The sequence below is a fragment of the Moschus berezovskii genome, chromosome 6 (assembly GCF_049115385.1).
Source record: "Moschus berezovskii isolate FMDL1 chromosome 6, NW_MosBer_1.0, whole genome shotgun sequence".
Lineage (NCBI taxonomy): Eukaryota > Metazoa > Chordata > Mammalia > Artiodactyla > Moschidae > Moschus > Moschus berezovskii.
The window spans coordinates 106,945,616-106,967,376 of record NC_142465.1 but is presented as its reverse complement, the minus strand read 5'-3'; the positions used below and the strand labels follow the sequence as shown (position 1 = coordinate 106,967,376).

The following is a 21,761-nucleotide window of genomic DNA, read 5'->3' as shown; positions in this document are numbered from 1 at the left end:
AGATTGTGAGCGAGTTTTGCCCGGCTTTGTCATACTTCTCTGTAATTTACAAATTTCCTTAGTGTGTGTGTAATATTTTTATAGGAAAAAAAAAAAAAAAGACAATGGGGAGGAGAGCATCTGTTGCTGGCACCTGGGTCTCTGTAGGGCAGTTGAGCAGGTCCCACAGTCCTGGGAGTGGGCTGGGCAGGCTGATGCAGAAGTTTGCGGTGTGGAGATAAGAAGAAATGTCTGGCAGAGTAAATAGCCTAGGAGTTGAGTTAACTTCTGGTTTAAGCAAAATCTCTAGGTTGATCTACTCTGCCTTGTGTTTGGCAGCATGAAGATGTCCAAGTGGATGCTTTTTTCATCAGGGCTAGATGCATCTTGAGTCCACATCAAATTCAGCCAGTATTTATTGAGCCCCCATCATGAACCAGATGCTTTTGGGTACCAGGGATGCCATTCACAAGGCAGACAAGGTCCCTGCTCTCATGGCTAATGTACTAGTTGAAGGAGCAACACAATAAACAAATAAGAAAACCTCAGGGACCTCTCTGGTGGTTCAGTGGCTAAGACGCTATGCTTCCAGTGTAGGAGTCTTGGGTTTGATCCCTGGTCAATGAACTAGATCCCACAAGCTGCAACTAAAGATTTCTCATGCTGCAGCTAAGACCTAGGGCAGCCAAATACAATGCACGAATAAAAAGAAAACCTCAGTCAATGTGCTGTGAAGAAATAAAATCACATGTTACACTAGAGAGTACAGTGGAGGGTTTGTCGGGGCAACGTTAGTATGGTCAGGAAAGGCCTTTGTCGTGGTCTGAGCGGGAGGAGCCAGTGGTATGGGAGGTTCTGGTGGGAGCCTGGTTGAGATCCCAGGGGGAAAGAGAAAGGCTCTGATCCGAGGCTAGAAGAGCCCCATGCAGCCCACAGGGAAGGAGCTGGAGTGTAGGGAGAGGAGTAGCAGACAGGGTGGAGGTGGTCAGGAGCATGATAGCTGGGCTCTTTTTAATTATAGTGGAGAATTTCAATTTTATTCTAAATTCCACAAGAAAACGCTAGAGAGTTTTAAGCAGACAAGTGACATGGTATGATTTAGTTTTAAAATCTGGGAGCTTCCATGGTGGCTCAGTGGTAAAGAATCTGCCCGCTAATGCAGGGGACACGGGTTTGATCCCTAATTTGAGAAGATGCCACATGCTGCAGAGCAACCAAGTCCCTGCACCACATCTATTGAGTCGGTGCTCTAGAGCCCAGGAGCTGCAACATACAGCACCTACTGAAGGCTGCATGCCCTAGAGCCCATGCTCCCCAATAAGAGAAGCCACTGCAATGAGAAACCGGAGCACCACAGTTAGAAAGTAGCTCCTGCTCACCACAACTAGAGAAACTGTGCAGCAATGAAGACCCAACGCAACCAAAAATAGTAAATAAAAAAGACAGCTCTGGTTGCGGGGTCTAGGCTGGAGATGACTTGAGGATAGGGATGGGTGGCAGAGAGATGCAGGAAATGGGACGGATTTTCTACAGCTGTTAGAACTTGCTGCTGGACTGGATGTAGAGGGTGAGGTTAGGAAGTGAAGGCTGACTCCTTGGCTTTTGGCCTCAACAACTGCAGGAATGGTGTTGCCCTCAACTGAGAAAGGGGAAACTGGGTGGAGCAGGTTTGGGAAGGAAAATACCAAGATCTATATGGAACACGTGAGATGGGAGGCAGAGATCTCTCCAAGTAGAGATATCAAGTATCGATAGATGAATTGTATATGTAAGTCTCGGGAAAAGTCAGGGCTTGGTATATAAATTTGAGAGTCTTATCTGTATAGATGGTGTTTAAAGCCCCAAGACTGGATATGTTTGCCTAAAAACTTAATCTAATTTCTCCCTCCCTACTGGCTCATTTAGGCTTTCCTGGTGGCTCAGTGGTAAAGAATCACCTGCTGATGCAGGAGATGTGGGTTCAGTCCCTGGTCCAGGAAGATCCCCTGGAGAAGGAAGTGGTGACCCACTCCAGTATTCTTGCCTGGGAAATCCCATGGACAGAGAAGCTTGGAGGGCTAAAGTCCATGGGGTTGCAAAAGAATCAGACACGACTTAGCAACTGAACAACAACTGGCTCTTTCATTTCATTAAATAAGCGTGCTCAATTATTTTTCATGCTAAACAGAACAAAAATCAAACCGATCCCCTGATCAATCAGCAACAAAATAATCTTTTCTCAGCCATGAATCCCCCCACCCCCAGCCTGGCCCCTATCTCAAGAAGCCAAGCTCCTTCAGGAACCATGCTGAGTCTGATGGAGCAGGGTTTTCCTTGACCATCAAAGGTGTTGCAGAGGACACTGACAGATGACAAGTTGCTCCCTGGTGACTGAGGGTGTTGCATGCTTGTTGGCCCTGCTTTCATTTACATGGGCTGGGAGGAAGGGGGAGGGTATTGGAACAGAGCTCCTCCATGGCCAATTGATAAGAGAGTCAGAAGAGAACTCCATAAACCACACACAGGATTCTCAAGAAAATGTCAATAGAGCATAAAAGGACTTCTTTGGACTAATAAACATTATTTTTAAAAAAACTTATTGAGTTGATTTACAGTGTTGCCTTAGTTTCTGCTGTACAGCAAAGGGAATCATTTATACATATACATGTATCCATTTTTAAAAAGACTCTTTTCCCATGTAGGTCATTACAGATTATTGAGTAGAGTTGCCTGTGCTATACAGTTGTTTAGTTGTTCAGTCATGTCTGACTCTTTTGCAACACCATGGACTATATGCTGCCAGGCTCCTCTGTCCATGGGATTCTCCAGGCAAGAATATTGTAGTGGGTTGCCATGTCCTCCTCCAGAGGGTCTTCCTGACCTAGGGATTGCACTCATGTTTTCTACATTGGTAGGCAGATCAGTAACCACTGAGCCACCAGGGGAGCCCAAATACAGTAGGTGCTCATTACTTAACTATCTTGTATACAGTAGTGTGTACATGTCCATCCCAATCTCCCTATTTATCCACCCCCTTTGCCCCTGGTAACCATAAGATTAATAACACGATTTTCTAAGTGAAAATGCAATAGAGAAACAAAAGGAGGACGATCACTACTGAGAACCAAACTGATGGTCTGAAAAGCAAGCAAAAACTGTAGAAAGTTATAAAAAAGCAGACATAATAATGAGGGGAAAGACAAGGGATTGGGACGACAGATCTAGGAAACCTAATGTGTAAAACTTAGAAATTGCAAAAGAAGAATAAACGAATAAGTAAATTAAATGAATAATGAAAATTGTCCTGGGGCTCATGGCTCAATTAAAAAGCTCTTCCAGGATCCTACCAACCCAAGTGACACCACAATTTTTAATTAATCTTAAAAGCTGTACTGAGCCCCATATAATTAATTGAAAATTGTACTTCCTAGCATCAGTTGGGATGATGGTAGGACTCTGAACAGCAGAGGCTGTTTGGAGACACTTAATCATAAGAGCAAGGCAGCCATAATCACTGTAATAGTTGGCAAGGTTGGAATGGAAATCAGACGACCTCTGACCCATAGGAAGCTAGGGCAATGACTAACAGACCGTAGCGTTCCATGGAGTGAGTGGTGGAAGTCCAAGAGAGAATTGCAACGGGCTGACGTCAGTTGCTGCGATGGAAAAGCACAATCCCGTGACCAGGTTCAAGGTCTTAGTTATTGATTGAAAGGAAAGCTACTTTCTTTGGAAAGGAGACCTGCAATGCTACCACAAATACATTCAGTAAATATTCTCCAAATCCTCTCTGAAGAGACCTATGGCTATATATCAGAGTACTCATATACTAGGCAAAGGAGATTTTTAAGAGACCCAGATTTTTAAGGGACATAAAATGCCATCAGTGACCTTGTCTGGTAAACTGAGGAGTGAATGGAAGCCGGGAGTAAATGGAGTTGGGACCCAAATCTTCCTCCTGTGGGTTTGATGTGTTTCCTTCAACATCTAGCTTTTCCTGACTAATGCAATTAGATAATAACTAAAAGCATCCTCCCCTCCAGTTTCCCACACTGGAAACCTTCCTTCCAACTCTCCCTCACTCCCACAGCGCATCGGTTACTAAATTGTAACTGAACCTTCCTTACTCATTGTTTAAAATGATCAGTTACATAACTCTTACTCCAAAGACTTCATTCAATTTAACACATAATTTATGAACACAATCAAGAAATCCCTTTTAACTTCCCAAGAATGTTATCAGTGGCATCGAAACTCTGCTTCCCTCTGTTTTTTACCTCCCTGCCTTTTCCTCCAAAGTAACCACTATCCTACTTTTTACAAAATACTTTTATCACACATTTATGCTTCTCTGTCGGACACGACTGAGCGACTGAACTGAACTGAAACAGTAATGTGTTTATTTTAGAGTTTTCTAAAAATGATATTCTGTTGTAGTTTTCTGAGATTAGTTTGTCTTCATTTAACATTGTATTTTGCAACCATTCTTATCTTGGTGCAGAGCTGCAAGTTCTTTGTTCATCCTTCTGTTGATTAATATTTTGGTTGTTTCCACTTTGGGCTATAATGAATGAATTATTGCTATAGAGTATTCTTGTTGCTGCCTCCTGGTGCACACGGGCAAGAGATTTCTGAGTATATCCCAAGGAATAGAATTATGAATGTTTAATCTATAAGATAATGCTTAATTGTTTCAAAATTGAGTGTGCCAGCTTCCTTTACCACTGGCAGTGTGTAAGAACTCCCACTGATCTGTATTGCCCCCGTACTTAGTGTTGCTGAATTCCAACTTGTTCTCTAACTTGGTATTAACTATTGTTGTTCAGTTGTTAAATGGTGTCCAACTCTGTGACCCCAAATGCAGCATCTTTAAGTTTTACTCAGGTTGTGCAAATGGGCTACGTTAGTAGTCTATGGAACTTAACTAATGACTAAGATTAAGAAAATCATTTTAAAAGACATTATTTGAATTATTAAATTTAAATATTAATAGAATAAACTTGTTTAAACATCCATGTGCCCACCTACACACTTTTATATGCTCTTAATAATGACAAAGGTAATAACTTACTTTATCTCTAAAGCAAGTATAAATAATTTAGGATGTTTCATTTAATCTTTAGGCTTTTATTTAAAAAAATTTTTTTAATTGGAGGCTAATTATTTTACAATATTATATTGGTTGGTTTTGCCATACATTGACATGAATCTGCCCCGGGTGTATATGAGTTCCCCTTTCTGAACCCCCCTCCCACCTCCCTCCTCTCCTTATCCTCCCTCTGGGTCATCCCCGCACACCAGCACCGAGCATCCTGTATTATGCATTGACCCTGAACTGGCGATTCGTTTCACATATGATAATATATATGTTTCAATGCCATTCTCCCAAATCATCCCACCCTCACCCTCTCCCACAGAGTCCCAAAGACTGTTCTATACATCTGTGTCTCGTATACAGGGTTATCATTTCCATCTTTCTAAATTCCATATATATGCGTTAGTATACTGTATTGGTGTTTTTCTTTCTGGCTTACTTCACTCTGTATAATAGGCTCCAGTTTTATCCACCTCATTAGAACTGATTCAAATGCATTCTTTTTAATGGCCGAGTAATACTCCACTGTGTATATGTAACAAAGCTTTCTTATCCATTTGTCTGCAGATGGACATCTAGGTTGCTTCCATGTCCTGGCTATTATAAACAGTGCTGCGATGAACATTGGAGTACATGTGTCTCTTTCAATTCTGGGTTCCTCGGTGTGTATGCCCAGGAGTGCGATTGCTGGGTCATATGGCAGTTCTATTTCTGGTTTTTTAAGGAATCTCCACACTGTTCTCCATAGTGGCTGTACTAGTTTGCATTCCCACCAACAGTGTAAGAGGGTTCCTTTCTCTCCATACCCTCTCCAGCATTTATTGCATGTAGAAAGAAAAATTCAAAGTCTTACATAAGGGTTAATGCCATATTTGCATTTTTATTTTACAATGTGGGAAAAATCAGAACAAAAATATATAGAAATCTTTTATGTCCAAAGTTCATGTACCAATTTACTTCAGTTTGAATGAACTTGGATTAAAATTTAATTCTCATTTATTTTTGCTATTGTAACTTCTATTTTTTGATTTTAAGATCTTAGGACAAGAAGATTTTAAAATATCTTTCAATTTGCAGCAATACATTTGAAGAGAATTTAGACCTGAAATCTTCTATATTCATTTTTACTTTCTCTTCAGCCTTTTATGGCTGATTGCCCATTAGCTTATTGTCGATTTGTATTTCTTTTGCACTTTTTCTGGGAACAGTGTGGGCTTGAGCTCATAAAACCAAAGTAATATTTCTTTATTTTCTTCCAAAAGTCCTTTAAAGGATTTTTTTTTTCTTAGAGAATTATTAAGAATTTGTTAGTTTATATACACTCATCCATATGTATCTAGTTTTTTTCTTCTTGTCAATGTACTATTTACTTCTAATCAAAGGATTTAAAATTCAAAGCATTTCAATGTTTCATTTGAAAAATTCTTTTCCAAGTAGAAAATCTCATCATTTTAAGATTTAGTTCTATGGGAATTCCCTGGCAGTCCAGTGGTTAGAACTTGACGCTTTCACTACCAAGGTCTGGTCTGGGTTCTATCCCTGGTTGGGGAACTTAAGATTTAAAAAAAAAGTTAGTCTTATGATCTATTATTTCATAGGAGATGCTAATGCATTTAATATATTTGGGCAAATTGGAGTGTAGCAACATACTGTACTTTCATTTTCCAACTAGAAAGTGAGTGAAAGTCACTCAGTCATGTCCAACTGTGGTTCTCTAGGCCAGAATTTTGGAGTGGGTAGCCTTTCCCTTTTCCAGGGGATCTTCCCAACCCAGGGATCGAATCCAGGTCTTCTAGCATTGCAGGCGGATTCTTTACCAGCTGAGCCACAAGTGAAGCCCAAGAATACTGGAATGGGTAGCCTATCCCTTTTCCAGGGCATGTTCCTGACCTAGGAATCGAACCAGGGTCTCCTGCATTGCAGGCGGATTCTTTACCAACTGAGCTATTAGGGAAGCCCTTTCAACTAGGAAACTTCTCAAAGAGCCAGTGTACTTAAAGTTTGGTTGGATATTTAGATTTTGTTCAGTTCAGTCACTCAGTCATGTCGAACTCCAATCTCAAAGAAAGGCAATGCCAAAGAATGCTCAAACTACTGCACAGCTGCACTCATCTCACACGCTAGTAAAGTAATGCTCAAAATTCTGCAAGCCAGGCGTTAATAGTACATGAACCGTGAACTTCCAGATGTTCAAGCTGGAATTAGAAAAGCCAGAGGAACCAGAGATCAAATTGCCAACATCCACTGGATCACTGAAAAAGCAAGAGAGTTCCAGAAAAACATCTATTTCTGCTTTATTGACTATGCCAAAGCCTTTGACTGTGTGGACCACAGCAAACTCTAAAAAGATTTTGTTGGGAGATGTATTAATTTTCTCTTGCTGCAAAAGCAGAAAACAAACAAACAAAAAACCACCCTGAAACCTAGTGGCTTAAAACAACAGTAATGCTTGATTTCTTCTCCTTTTTTTCTTTTTATGTCTCCTCCCTCTTGGACCTCCCTCCCACCTCCCACCCCACCCATCCCTCTAAAATCAGGTGCTCTGCGCGTGATTATTTCTCATGAACTGGGGTTGGCATCCCAGGTAGTTCTGCTGTACCTACTTGGGTCCCCTCATGGGGCTGCCCACAGTCATCTGATGGTTCATGAAGGGCCCATGATTGTTCAGGGTGTCAAAAGGGAACCAACAGGAATTACAAGACCTTTTATGACCAAGTCTCTGGGGCTCACACAGTCTGACTTTTGTCACCTTTTACTGGTCAAGGCAAATCATTTATTTTACAAAATTATACGTGAAACGATTCAAGGGTGTGAAGAAATAGACTTTGTCTCTTGGTGAGAAGAGGTGACACATTACAGAGATGCAGACACAGGAAGTGTGAGCTCTTTCTGTTTTTCAACATAACTCATTTTTTTATGAGCCAGACTCACGAGTAAACTTTTGTTATACCTTAGCTGCTTCATTTACTCCACAATAGTTTAATAGATGCCATTCAGAAAAAACAGTGCTTGAGTAAGCATGACATGTTTTGTTTCAAATATATAGCCAGACAGTTTGGAAAAAATATGAGTAAAGTTAACATTTGTTATAAATCAAACATGTCTTTTATAATTGCCAGAAAAGAAACTCCAGAAAAAATTATATTATTCACTCATTGCTAGATAAAAATAAATCGAAACTAATCAGAAGAATCACATTTTAGCTATGAAAAATAATATTTAAGAAAATTAAGTTTCAAGTTTGTATTCTAATTTTTTTTACAAAGGATGGAAATATAAATACAGATTTAAGAGTAATTGCAGTTACTATCACATGTGAATCCTCAGGAAGTTTGATTTCTTTGAGGACTGTGTTACAGTGATCTACCACAGTAGCCTTTGAGATTTCTTCCAGGATATATGTAGAATGCTTAATGGGCTTTCTTATATCATCCATAGCAATTTAGGCATTTCCTGGCCTTTAAATTTAAAAATATTCTAGAGACAGGCAAATGAATCGTGATCAAATTTTCCTTTAGTGGAGAATATACAAATGGGTTTTATTCAATTTATCACTTTTCTTCTTTTAAATTGTTGGTGTTCAGTTATTAAGTCGTATCCAACTCTTTGTGACTCCATGGACTGCAGCATGCCAGGTCTCCCTGTCCTTCACTATCTCCTGGAATTTGCTCAAACTTATGTCCATTGAGCTCATGATGCCACTACAAAACAATTTAAATTGAAGTAGTAGTTGATTTATAATCTTTTATTAGTTTCAGATATGTTGTACAACAGAGTGATTCAATCTTTTTGCGGATTATACTCTATTAAAAGTTATCACAAAAATAATAGCTATATTTCCCTGTGTTGTAAAAAATATCCTTGCTGCTTATCTATTTATACAGAGTAGTTTTATCTCTTAATCCAATACCCTGATCTTAATTTTCTGTATCTGTGATTCAGTTTCTGTTTTCAATTTAGCCATTTCTTTTCTCCAGAAATATATCACCGCTGCAGATGCTGCTTTTGAGTCCAAAGGCTGGAGTTCCCTTGAGGTCCAGACATTGCAGTTTTCTGCTCACTGTCTTTCAATGTTCCTGGGCACTCATATAGGGAAACCAGCTGCCAGTTGTTCATACAATAGATGAAAATTATTAAAGTTTGGTCACATTGGCCATTACAGGGAGTCTTGCGTTTCAAAGAAAAGAAAAGAAATAGCCCAATCAGGGGGAAAATCCCTGCCCACAATCTCAGGAAAAGATACTTAAACAGAGTGTCCTAGGATTTCTAGTAAATCATACATTTATCCCACACTTTAAGGCAGTGGGGCCCTTGTCTTGAGAAAAGGCTGTCACCTAAAGTCATATCTTTTGTTCTCCTTTAAGTTCTATTTTGGGCTTCCTAGGTGGCTCAGTGGTAAAGAATCTGCCTACCAACTCAGAAGCCTTGCTGGAGGAGGAAATGGTGACCCACTCCAGTATTCTTGCCTAGAGAATAAAGGAGTCTGGTGGGCTACAGTCCATGGGGTTGCAAAAGAGTTGGACACAACTTAGTGACTAAAGAACAACAACAGCAAATTCTATTAATATTCCAGTAAAAGTTTCCTAGAAGTTTGGGAATACTCACACCTCTTTCCTGCTGGGCAACTTAATTGCAAATGTCACAAAGAAAGAAATTATTTGTCTCAAGTTGAATAAATGTGTATCTAACTTGGTAGCATCTTCAGATAATTTTGAAAAAATTCAAGAGGAGAGAGGATATATCACTTTTCCTGTAAACTTGACTCCACAGGCTTCATCGGTTCAAAATATTTATGTGCTGATGCCACTAACAACATCTGGGAACCACCACTGTGCAGAAAAAACTATGACTGCCACCACTGTTATATATTTGAAGTTCTCTTACATGTTGATGGTTCTCAAAGCCAAAGTAATTTCAAGTTCTTTGGACCAGGTTAAGGTAAGCGCAAGTCAGACCAGCACCAAAACTCAGAGAGGAAAACTCATCTTGGAATCTTCATCTTCTGCCTTTCAATCCTTCCCAGTTTAATCAACCAGTTCAAGGTACCATAGGTTAAATGAGAACCAGTTAATCTCAGTCTCTTTATTTGAATAAATGATCCAAACATAAGAAGAAAACATCATATGCATATGATCCAGTAAGAGGAAGAAAAAACCATTAGAAGGAACCCAGACCGTTTGCTAGTGCCAACCCCGAACCAACAGCAGATGGCGCCAAAGGACCTCAGTAGGAGCCAATAGCTTTGCTACCATTATTACCTTCTATTTCCCACACCATTTACCCAGGATTTCTAGGGAGGAGTCATGGTTCGGAGCATAGACTCTGGAGTCAGACTGCCTGGCTTCACAATACCGCAATTGCTAGCTGAGTGACCTTGGATCAGTCTTGAACTTGGCTTTCCTCTTTGTGGAATAGGGATGTTAAAAGCTCTATCTTGCAGGATTGTTGTGAAGATTATGTGAATTCTTACATATAATCACAGGCAATGGCTTCTTGCACACAATGATCTTTCAAAGTGTTATTTGTCAGTGGACACACAATATGAAAAGAAGTTCTGTTGTGAGAGCAAAAGCATAATATTTAGGAGGGTGAGCAAAAGGGTAAATTTTGTGGAGGATTGAAATTAAGTTTCTATCAGAATAAAATTGACTGTAAGTTCTCTCTGTAAAGTGTTTTTTGTAAGCTTCTTGGACACCAAAAAGTAAAAACCTACAGTAGACATGCAAAAGGTAGAGAGAAGGACATCAAAGCACACCATCATCCAAAATTATCAATTTACAAAGGAAGATCACAAGTAAGGAAGAAGCAAGAAACTAAAAATGTAGGGGCAAGAAACCAATAGGATGGCATTAGTAATTACCTATCAGTAATTATTTTAAATGTAAATGGATTCAATTCTCCAATCAAAATAGAGTGGCTGAATGAATAAAAAAACAAAGCCCAGCTATATGTTGCTACAAGAGAGTCACTTCACTTTTAAGGATACATATAGGCTCATTAAAAAGATGGAAAATGATATTCCACGAAAATAGAAACCAAAAGAGAGCTGAGGTCCTATACTTATATCAAACAAAATAGACCTTAATTCAAAAGCTGTAAAAAGAGACAAAGATGGCTATTATATTAGAATAAAGGGTTCAATTTATCAAGGATAATCAATCATCATTATACATATACATCCAACATCAGAACACCTAAATATAAAAGCAAGTACTAACATCTCTAAAAGGAGAAATAGATTACACTACAGTCAGGAGGCCAAGAATAGTCAATGGAGAAAGGATAGTCTTTTCAACAGAAGGTACTGGGAAAACTGGATAACCATGTGCAAAAGAATAAAATTGGATCCCTATCTTACTCAACATATGCACATCGACTTGAAATGTATTAATATTAAAGACTTAAATGTAAGCTCTGAATCTATAAAATCTTAAAAGAAAACATAGAGGAAAACTCCATAACATTGGTTTTGGCAATGATTTTCTGGAAAAGACACCAAAAGCAAAAATCAAGTGGGACTACCTCCAGCTAAAAAGCTTCTGCTTTTAAATGAAAATGAAAAGGCAGCCTGTGGAAGGGAGGAATATATTTTCAGACCATATATCTGACAACAAGTTATTATCCAAAATACGTGAAGAGCTAATATGATTGCATGGCAAAATAATAAATAACATGATTAAAAGATCTGAATAGACATTTTTTCCCCCAGAAAAAGACATACAAATAGCCAAGAGATACACAAAAGGATGCTCAACATCACTAATCATCAGGGAAATATACATTAAATCACAGTCAGATTTCATATCACATTGTCAGGATAACTGTCATCAAAAAGCTAGGAGGTAAGTGTTGGTGAGAATTTGGAGACAAGGGACTCCCCCTTAAGCACTTTTGGTGAAAAAGTAAACTGTTGTAGCCACTATAGAAAATGGTTCGGAGGTTCCTCAAAAAATAAAAGCAGGATTACCATGTGATTAGCAATCTCACTTCTGGGTATATATTCAAAGGAAATGAAATTATTCATTTTCATTATTCAAAATAATGAAATTATTTTTCAGAGGTATTTGCAACTCCATGTTCATTGCAGCATAGTTCATAATAGGCAAGACAGGGAAACAACTTGAGTGTACATCACTGGAAGAATTTTAAGGATAATATATACATATATATATGTGTGTGTGTACATACACACAGAGTGGAATATTATGCAGCCATAGAAAAGGAAATCTTGCCATTTGAGACAAGGTTGTGGGACCTTGAGGGCATTATGCTAATGTAATAAGTCTGATCAAGAAATAAAAATAACTTTTTTTTTTGCCTGTTCTCTGTTCACTATATTTCTGCTCCCCAGGTTGTTCTGGCCCCTGGGCCCTGGTCGCTCAGTACCTTCCACCATACCCAGCAACTCATTCCGCATCTTCAATTCCTCTGAGGCTCGGAGCAACTCGGCGGTGAGTCTTCGTGGTGCCACCTCAGCTGAGGCCTGCAGCGCCTAGTGAGTCAGTGCAGACCCAACCCCGCGTCTCCACAGCTCCACTGAGGCCACCGCCTCAATGCCCCGCACAGTGCGGGTGGCCGCTGTGGGCCGTTGGTACTGTAGGCTGCTCCTGCTGCTGCTGTTCCTGGTGCCAGGCTCTGGCAGCGCCTCCGAGATCAACTTCGAGCTGTCTGACAATGCCAAGCAGTGTTTCCACGAGGACATCATGCAGGGCACCAAGTGCACCCTCGAGTTCAAGGTAATTGCTGGTGGTCACTATGCTGTAGATGGTCGACTAGAAGATCCTGATGGTAGCGTGTTGTACAAGGAGATGAAGAATCAGTATGATAGCTATACCTTCACAGCCTCCAAAAACGGGACATACAAATTTTGCTTCAGCAAAGAATTTTCTACTTTTACACATAAAACTGTATATTTTGATTTTCAAGTTGGAGAAGATCCACCTTTGTTTCCTGGTGAGAACCGAGTCAGGCCTCTTACCCAGATGCAATTTGTCTGTGTTTCAATTCACGAAGCCCTGACATCTGTCATTGACTATCAGACTCACTTCCAATTGAGAGAAGCTCAAGGCTGAAGCAGCGCTGAGGATCTAAATACAAGAGTGGCCTACTGGTTAGTAAGAGAAGCCCTCGGTAACCTTAACCCTGTATACGAGACAGCAAAAGAGACATAGGTGTATAGAACAGTCTCTGGGACTCTGTGGGAGAGGGTGAAGGTGGGATGATTTGGGAGAATGGCATTGTAGCATGTATATTATCATATGTGAAATGAATCACCAGTCCAGGTTCGATGCATGATACAGGATGCTTGGGGCTGGTGCACAGGGATGACCTGGAGGGAGGATATGGGGAAGAGGGAGGTGGGAGTGGGGTTCAAGAAGGGGAAAACATGTACACCCGGGGCGGATTCGTGTCAATGTATGGCAAAATCAACCAATATATCTTGAGAGTCCCTTGTACCGCAAGGAGATCCAACCAGTCCATTCTAAAGGAGATCAATCCTGGGTGTTCATTGGAAGGACTGATGCTAAGGCTGAAACTGCAATACTTTGGCCACCTCATGCGACGAGTTGACTCACTGGAAAAGACTCTGATGCTGGGAAAGGTTGGGGGCGGGAGGAGAAGGGGACGACAGAGAATGAGATGGCTGGATGGCATCACTGACTCTGTGGACATGAGTTTGAGTGAACTCCGGGAGTTGGTGATGGACAGGGAGGCCTGGCGTGCTGTGGTTCATGGGGTCGCGGAGAGTCGGACACGACTGAGCGACTGAACTGAACTGAACTGAACTGAATTTGCCTCCAATAAAAAAAAATAAGAAAGAGAAGCCCTCCTTCTGGTGGTTAGCATAGGGCAGGTATTTCTTTTAAGAAGCTTTTTCTCAGATAAAAGAACCAGGAGGACTTGTGTTGAATCGTAACTACGTTTTGAGAATTGATGCACCATTGCCACTGCAATATTGCTGTCCTCTAATTAACTTTAGCTACAGAAGAACTCAATATTGGCAACATTTTTAGACTCTTATACACTTTGGGGGCGGGGGGTGGGGATGTACAATGCATATCCCCAAGCTGTGGAAAGGACACCTTTTTTTATTTGTAAAGGTAGAAAAACTTTGGGGCTTATTTTGGGCTATTCAAAAATATTCAACACTTTTCTGAGTTGTTTCTTTCTACTCTTCGCACACTAAACTTTGGTCGTTTTGATAACTTTTATCTATTTAAAAGTACTTTTCTAGTAAGTTATGATTATTTTTAAAGCCTTTAGTTTAATGTCAACATGCGTTGTGGAGGAAGAAATTTACCTTTTAGTTGTTTATAGTAAAAAGTTTTGCTTTTAAGAAAACCAAATGTGATTAACTGTAGCTCAAACCCTATTCTGCACTGTTTAATTTTATGAGGAAAAATATCTACCATAGAAATGTTAGTTAATATTGATAAAATTTAAAATTGACACATCATGGTTTAATTTTTTTCTCAGTAGCTTGGAAAATGTCATTTTTATTCTTTGGGTTTATTCTATGATCTATAACCAGTTATGTTATATTTTTTTCCATAAAGACATTCTGACCACACAGGAGCTAGTATGTTTCAGTAACATAACAGAGTTTACACAAACCTTAAAAATCAGACTATTGTTAACAGGTAGAATAATTACAGAATAAGACACTACATTGGGAGCAAATGACATGAGAAAACTTTTAGTGAGTTGTTAGCACTGTTTCTCTTGGAGCTTTTACAAAGAAAGAAGGTGATCTGTTTCATTGTAGACGTTTGAATTGACTAGTTCTTGCTCTGCTGCTGCTGCTGCTGCTAAGTTGCTTCAGTCGTGTCCGACTCTGCGTGACCCCAGAGACGGCAGCCCACCAGGCTCCCCCGTCCCTGGGATTCTCCAGGCAAGAACACCAAAATTGGTTACCATTTCCTTCTCCAGTGTGTGAAAGGGAAAAGTGAAAGTGAAGTCACTCAGTTGTGTCCGATTCTTAGCGACCCCATGGACTGCAGCCTACCAGGCTCGTCCATCCATGGGATTTTCCAGGCAAGAGTACTGGAGTGGGATTCCACTGCCTTCTCCGGTTCTTGCGCTAATGTGGCTTTTATGTCTGGAGTCATTCCCAGCTTAAATTGACAGTTGTTAATATAAAAGTAAAAGTGTAAAAGTGCCATACCTTTTATTCTAGTGGGTGTGATGCACTGAGAAGTTAGTTTCTGTGTTTTTTTCTTTCTTTTTCTTTTTTGTTGTTTTTTGTCTTGCACATGTAATTTGTACGATCTCTGATTTAGCAGCCCTAAGATGATTTAAAAATTTAAAATGTTGTGTGTGTTTTTCTTATTTGATAATCTTCATTGGGTTCGTTGAGTATTAATACTGCATTTAATGAGTATTAAATGGTGCATTTTCTGTACACTATAGGGTTTAGTCTGTGTTCATATTTTATAACTTGTATAGATTGAGCTGACTGAAATAAGATTTTGTTCCAAGTATTCTAAGGATAGAACACAAGATGATGCAAAATTGTGTTTAGAGCTCTTATGCTGTTTTTTTTAAAAAAATTACGACTGCTTTTTCCGTGTTTCTCTTCCCTACCTAAAAGTGATGAGTGCTGGCAATATGATATTGTTAGGACTTTGGTATGTGGCACCACAGAACACTGGACAGCGATTTTAGTCACTTACCGCCGTGGACTAGAAGTTAGCTCTTAATTCTTAGTTGTCTTAGAATGCACATACACTTCTGCATATAAGAGCAAGATGAATTCAGGTTGTCCTGCTTGCTAATTTAAAATGCTACAGTGTAGCAAAGGATGAACATATTTTCAACCCTTTAATTCTAAAATGTTTGAAGACCAAATAGCTACTCCTTCAACAATATTTATCAATGGATTAAGAACTGAGTCAAGGCAATGGTTTTTCCCATGGTCATGTATGGATGTGAGAGTTGGACTGTGAAGAAGGCTGATCGCCGAAGAGTCGATGCTTTTGAACTGTGGTGTTGGAGAAGACTCTTGAGAGTCCCTTGGACTGCAAGGAGATCCAACCAGTCCATTCTAAAGGAGATCAATCCTGGATGTTCATTGGAAGGACTGATGCTAAAGCTGAAACTCCAATACTTTGGCCACCTCATGCGAGGAGTTGACTCACTGGAAAAGACTCTGATGCTGGGAAAGGTTGGGGGCGGGAGGAGAAGGGGACGACGGAGAATGAGATGGCTGGATGGCATCACCGACTCTGTGGACATGAGTTTGAGTGTACTCCGGGAGTTGGTGATGGACAGGGAGGCCTGGCGTGCTGTGATTCATGGGGTCGCGGAGAGTCGGACACGACTGAGCGACTGAACTGAACTGAACTGAACTGAAGAACTGAAGTTTAAGATTTTGCAGGTTTCTCTGTTGGGGTTCTTATATTGGAGTTGTCCTGCAGCTTTTTAAGTGTCCCTCTATATTTAGATCTGCAAATTTTAAGCAGTAATATTAAAGTGATAAAGCTGAGAGTATGTTAAATGTCCCTTTCTGGTTGCCTGCCTACTCTGTTGTGTTCAGATAGTTATACCATAATTAACCAGAGTTGGGTATCATTAAAGTGCTGAGTTTGGCATCAGTTCAGTTCAGTCGCTCAGTCATGTCCGACTCTTTGTGACCCCATGAATCACAGCACACCAGGCCTCCCTGTCCATCACCAACTCCCGAAGTTCACTCAAACTCATGTCCATTGAGTCGGTGATGCCATCCAGCCATCTCATTCTCTGTCGTCCCCTTCTCCTCCTGCCCCCCAATCCCTCCCAGCATCAGAGTCTTTTCCAGTGAGTCAACTCGTCGCATGAGGTGGCCAAAGTTGGAGCTTCAGCTTTAGCATCAGTCCTTCCAATGAACACCCAGGACTGATCTCCTTTAGAATGGACTGGTTGGATCTCCTTGCAGTACAAGGGACTCTCAAGAGTATTCTCCAGCACCACAGTTCAAAAGCATCAATTCTTTGGCGATCAGCTTTCTTCACAGTCCAACTCTCACATCTATACATGACCACGGGAAAAGCCATAGCCTTGACTAGCCGGACCTTTGTTGGCAAAGTAATGTCTCTGCTTTTTAATATACTACCTAGGTTGGTCATAACTTTCCTTCCAAGGAGGAAGCGTCTTTTAATTTCATGACTGCAATCAGCATCCGCAGTGATTTTGGAGCCCAAAAGAATAAAGTCTGACACTGTTTCTACTGTTTCCCCATCTATTTCCCATGAAGTGATGGAGTGTGGCATAGATAATGCATTTATTTAATCTGTGCCTATCAAAACTTCATGAAATTTAAAGACTATTACCACAGATAACTTGTAATGAAACTACTGAGGTGTATTAAAAAGTTTTAAATCACCACTGTTACTTGTTGTAGAAAATAATACTGACTTAATCTAGTCTGTAACTTGTTAAAGTTTGATGGCTCGTCTATACTCAATAGATATGTATATAAAAATTAGAAAATACATATCTACCTGGATATGATTATTACATAGAACTTTTCCTTCTATATAATTTGTAGCTCATCCTTTTTCTTTAATCCTTTCATAACTTGTTGCAACAGTTTAAATTTTATATTTGGACACATGGCTCAGAATACTTATTTAAATATCATTAGCTGTATATATTTTTAAAGTAGAATAAATAATGGGAAGGGACTTGATATGCAAGTTTATATTAAAATTCCAACTGTGTGAAGATACATTTAAAAATGTTACTTTGCTAATAATCTAAACATTCTTTTTATTAAAGAAGCAGATGGTCTGGGGTTCACAGCTTTCTTCCTGGTTTGATGATAATCAACTTTGAAAACACAGTGGACTGAAAAGCAATTTTATTCTTTTAAAGGTTTCCTTTAAATCTCTGTATTATCCATTTTTGCTCCAGTTTGTAAATATGTAACATTTTTTTGTTAAATAGGGCAAAGCAGACCCTATGACTATTGTTTTCAAAAATTAAACAGATATATATATACATAAAGAAATAAAAATGCGGTACAATTGTTTTGCAGAACGTTTTCACTTTTGTCTCAGGTTCAAAGGATTTTTTAGCAAAATAAGCCACTTGTTCTATATAAATTAGTAATATTTCTTAGAGAATTATCTAGCTTGCTTTCAACACACTAACAGTAAAAGGAAAAAGAAATAGAAGAGGACACATCACCAAATTGGGTTTTGGCCAACATCTTCTAGGTGTAAACAGCGCTGGGCAGTCCTGTGACACAGCACATCTGGAATCCCCACTGGGAAAAGGTCCTAGGCAGCCCATCTGTCCACTCCATGTGTGAGGCTTTGGACTGCTGTCTGTGGGCTCCCGCTCACAATCTCCAGGCCACAAATGGTATCATCAGCCTGTGAGCAAGACTGCAGTTCTCTATTATGTTTTTATTTTTATTTTTACAATGCTGTTTGCTTTGGTCTTCAAATCTTGGAATGTAGTCAAGTCCCCAGTTGGCTCGATCCTCTCCAGGGGCTCAACAGACTCCAAGATCTGCCCTCTTGTCTATCTATGGTGCCTCTGAGCCAGCACTCACAGCAGGAGTGGCTGACACAGCAGTAATCAGGGCAGGGTCAAGCAGGTTAGAAGCAGGGTCTGAGGCCTGCTCTACTTTGCCTCTGAAGCCTAAACAAGACTATCTATTTAATTTCTCTCACTTATATGTGGCATCTAAGAAAGCCAAACTCATAGAAACTGAATAGGATATTAGCTGACAGGAGCTGGGGTTGGGGAAATGTGGAGATGTTGACAAATGGGTACCAACTTCCAGTTATAAGATGAATAAGTTCTGGGAGTCTAATGGACAGTATGGTGACTATAGGTAGCAATATGGTATTATATACTTGAAAGCTGCTGAGAGAGTAGATCTTAAAAGTTATCATTGTAAAATTAAAAAATGGTAATTATTGTATTGTATGTATGTGAAAATTGCTCGGTTGTGTCCAACTCTTTGCGACCCCATGGACTGCAGCCTGCCAAGCTCCTCTGCCCATGGGATTCTCTGGGCAAGAATAGTGGATGGGTTGCCATTTCATCCTCCAGGGGATCTTCCTGACCCAGGCATCGAACCTGGGCTCCCACATTGCAGGCAGATTCTTTACTGTCTGAGCCACCAGAGACATTTTGCAATATTTACATGTATCAAATTATCATGCACATCTTAAACTTACAAATATGTCAATTATATGTCTAAAGAACTGGAAAAAAAGAGTTCCTATTTTGTTTTAGGATGGGGAAATGTTATATTGCAAGGAGCAGAAGCTTCTGGGTATTGAGAGCCTGGGTATGGAGGTTTTACTGGGTTAGTCACGCTGCTTAAGAGGGCTGAGGACCCCATGGATTCGGATGGTGACTGTTAACATATAGTTAATGATATTGTGTTGTGTATTGGAAGTTGCTAAGAGAGTAGATCTCAGAAGTTCTCATCACAAGAAAAAAACGGTAACTATAGTGTGATGGATGTTAACCACACTGGTGCTAAACATTTTGTAACATATGCATTCAGTAATCCCCACTCACCTGCAGTTTCCCTTTCTGGTGGTTCAGTTACCACCAGAAAATAGCAAATGGAAAATCCCATAAATAAATAAATGAATGAGTTGCAAACTGTTCACTGTCCTGAGATGGTGATGAGATCTTGCACCTCCTTCCTTCCTCCAACCTGGTGTATGAATCAACCCTTTGTTCCGTGTATGCAGTTGTAGGTGCTACTCACCATTCATCGCTTAACAACCATCCACAGTTAACAAACTGACTGTCTGGACATCGCCGTGCTTGTGTTTAAGTAACCTTTATGTTACTTAAGGGCTTCCCTGATAGCTCAGTTGGTAAAGAGTCCGCCTGCACTGCAGGAGATCCCGGGTTGATTTCTGGGTCGGAAAGATCTGCTGAGGAAAGGATAAGACACTCACTCCAGTATTCTTGGGCTTCCTTTGTGGCTCAGCTGGAAAAGAATCTGCCTGCAAAGAGGGAGACCTGGGTTTGATCCCCTGGAGAAGGGAAAGGCTACCCACTCCAGTATTTTGGCCTGGAGAATTTCATGGGCTGTGTAAGTCAACGGGGTCGCAAAGAGTTGGATATGACTGAGCGACTTTCATTTTATGTTACTCATAATGGCCCTGCAGCACAAGAATAACGATGCTTGCAATTCAGATAGTCTCTTACTGTGCTAATTTGTAAATTAAACTTCATCACACATAGGTATGTATAGGAAAAAGCAGTTTGTAATAGGATTTGATACTGTCTATGGTGGCATGTATTCTCTGGGGGTCTTGGAATGTATCTTCTGAGAATAAAAGGAGACTGCTGTATATCAAATGATTATGTTGTACACATGAAATGAACATACTATTATATGTTAATTGTAGCTCAATTAAAGTAAAAGAATCAGGGAATAGAGACAATAGCTGAAGGAGCATCTAGGGTCAGAAACCCTCTCTTCATGGGTGAGACAGAAGTCATTGAAGTACTGGAAGGTGAAGTGCTGGCCTCCTCCTTAAAGTGTTATGATGGTAAATCTCCTTAGTATGGGGACCAGAATGGATTGCATCTGGAGAATCTCACCAGAAAATAATTCAGAAATCATCAGGGCATCAGGAAATGGATTTGATCCTGAGCCATGCAGGTTCCAGAAAGCTACAGGTTGGATTCCTCACCTAGGCCTCCTCCAAACTTCCTCACTTTCTTCCAGTGAAGCACTCTTAGGACAGAGTGAAGTTCTTCACAATTAACCTGTGTTCCAGGGACTAAAGCACTCCATTTCTGTAACACACAGTTTATATTCTTCTTACTTCCCACTTGACACTTTTTCTACCATCCTCTAAATAATCTTGAGCTTTTGGTATTTGAGGTTTGGTACAGGTGCTTCATTGGTTGTGTTGTTTACCCAGGCAGCAGCCCATCATCCTATGGTGGGAGGAGGCAGATCCAGTTTTAGCTGCAGTCTATCTGTATTAACCATACCATTCATGCATCTGCCTTTCTTCTACTTGAGAAATACCACTTTCTTTAAAACATGTATTTTGTGTGATGTGAGGATTTCCATGGGCTTTCTCTTCCACTCTCTTTTATGGGAAAAATTCCTACAGGAATTATTCTGGTAAATTCATATAAAATATGATTCTGGATTTCTAGTTGGATTCTATAATTCACTCTCTTCTGGGTTTCAATATCTTGATTCTTTCTTTGTCCTTGTAGCTCTTTGTCTCTGGAAAGTGATATTTAGCACCCATAATTCTTCGTGCTAAATCTCCCTGTCTCCCCCAACCCCCACAAGTACCTTTCTGCTAAGAGTGTGGATGGCATGGCGGCATATTCTTGGTATTTTTACTGAATGCTTTGGTAAGCTAAGTTGGTTTCTTGTTACTATATATAAATATTACAGTTTACCAATTTTGGAAAAGTCCATATAGAAAAGCCTTACCAGCCACTCTGTTTTCTAAAATTTAGAAAGTCATGCAAATTCAAAGCCAAAAAGAACTCAAACTGGACTTTCCTTGTGGTACAGAGGATTAGAATTTGCCTGCCAATGCAGGTGACACAGGTTCGATCCCTGGGGAGAGTCCACATGCCGTGGGTCACTGAGCCTGAGTGCCACAACTACTGAAGCCTGGGTGACCTGGAGCCTCTGCCCTGCAAAGAGAAGCCACCATAACGAGAAGCCTGTGTACCAGAATGAAGAGTTCTCGCTGCAACTAGAGAAGGTAAT

General features: G+C 40.1%; 1 pseudogene; it reads left to right on the top strand.

The window, feature by feature from the left end:
* Positions 1–12,606: 12,606 nt before the first annotated feature.
* Positions 12,607–13,970, top strand: LOC129536143 (transmembrane emp24 domain-containing protein 7 pseudogene; annotated as a pseudogene).
* Positions 13,971–21,761: the final 7,791 nt, after the last annotated feature.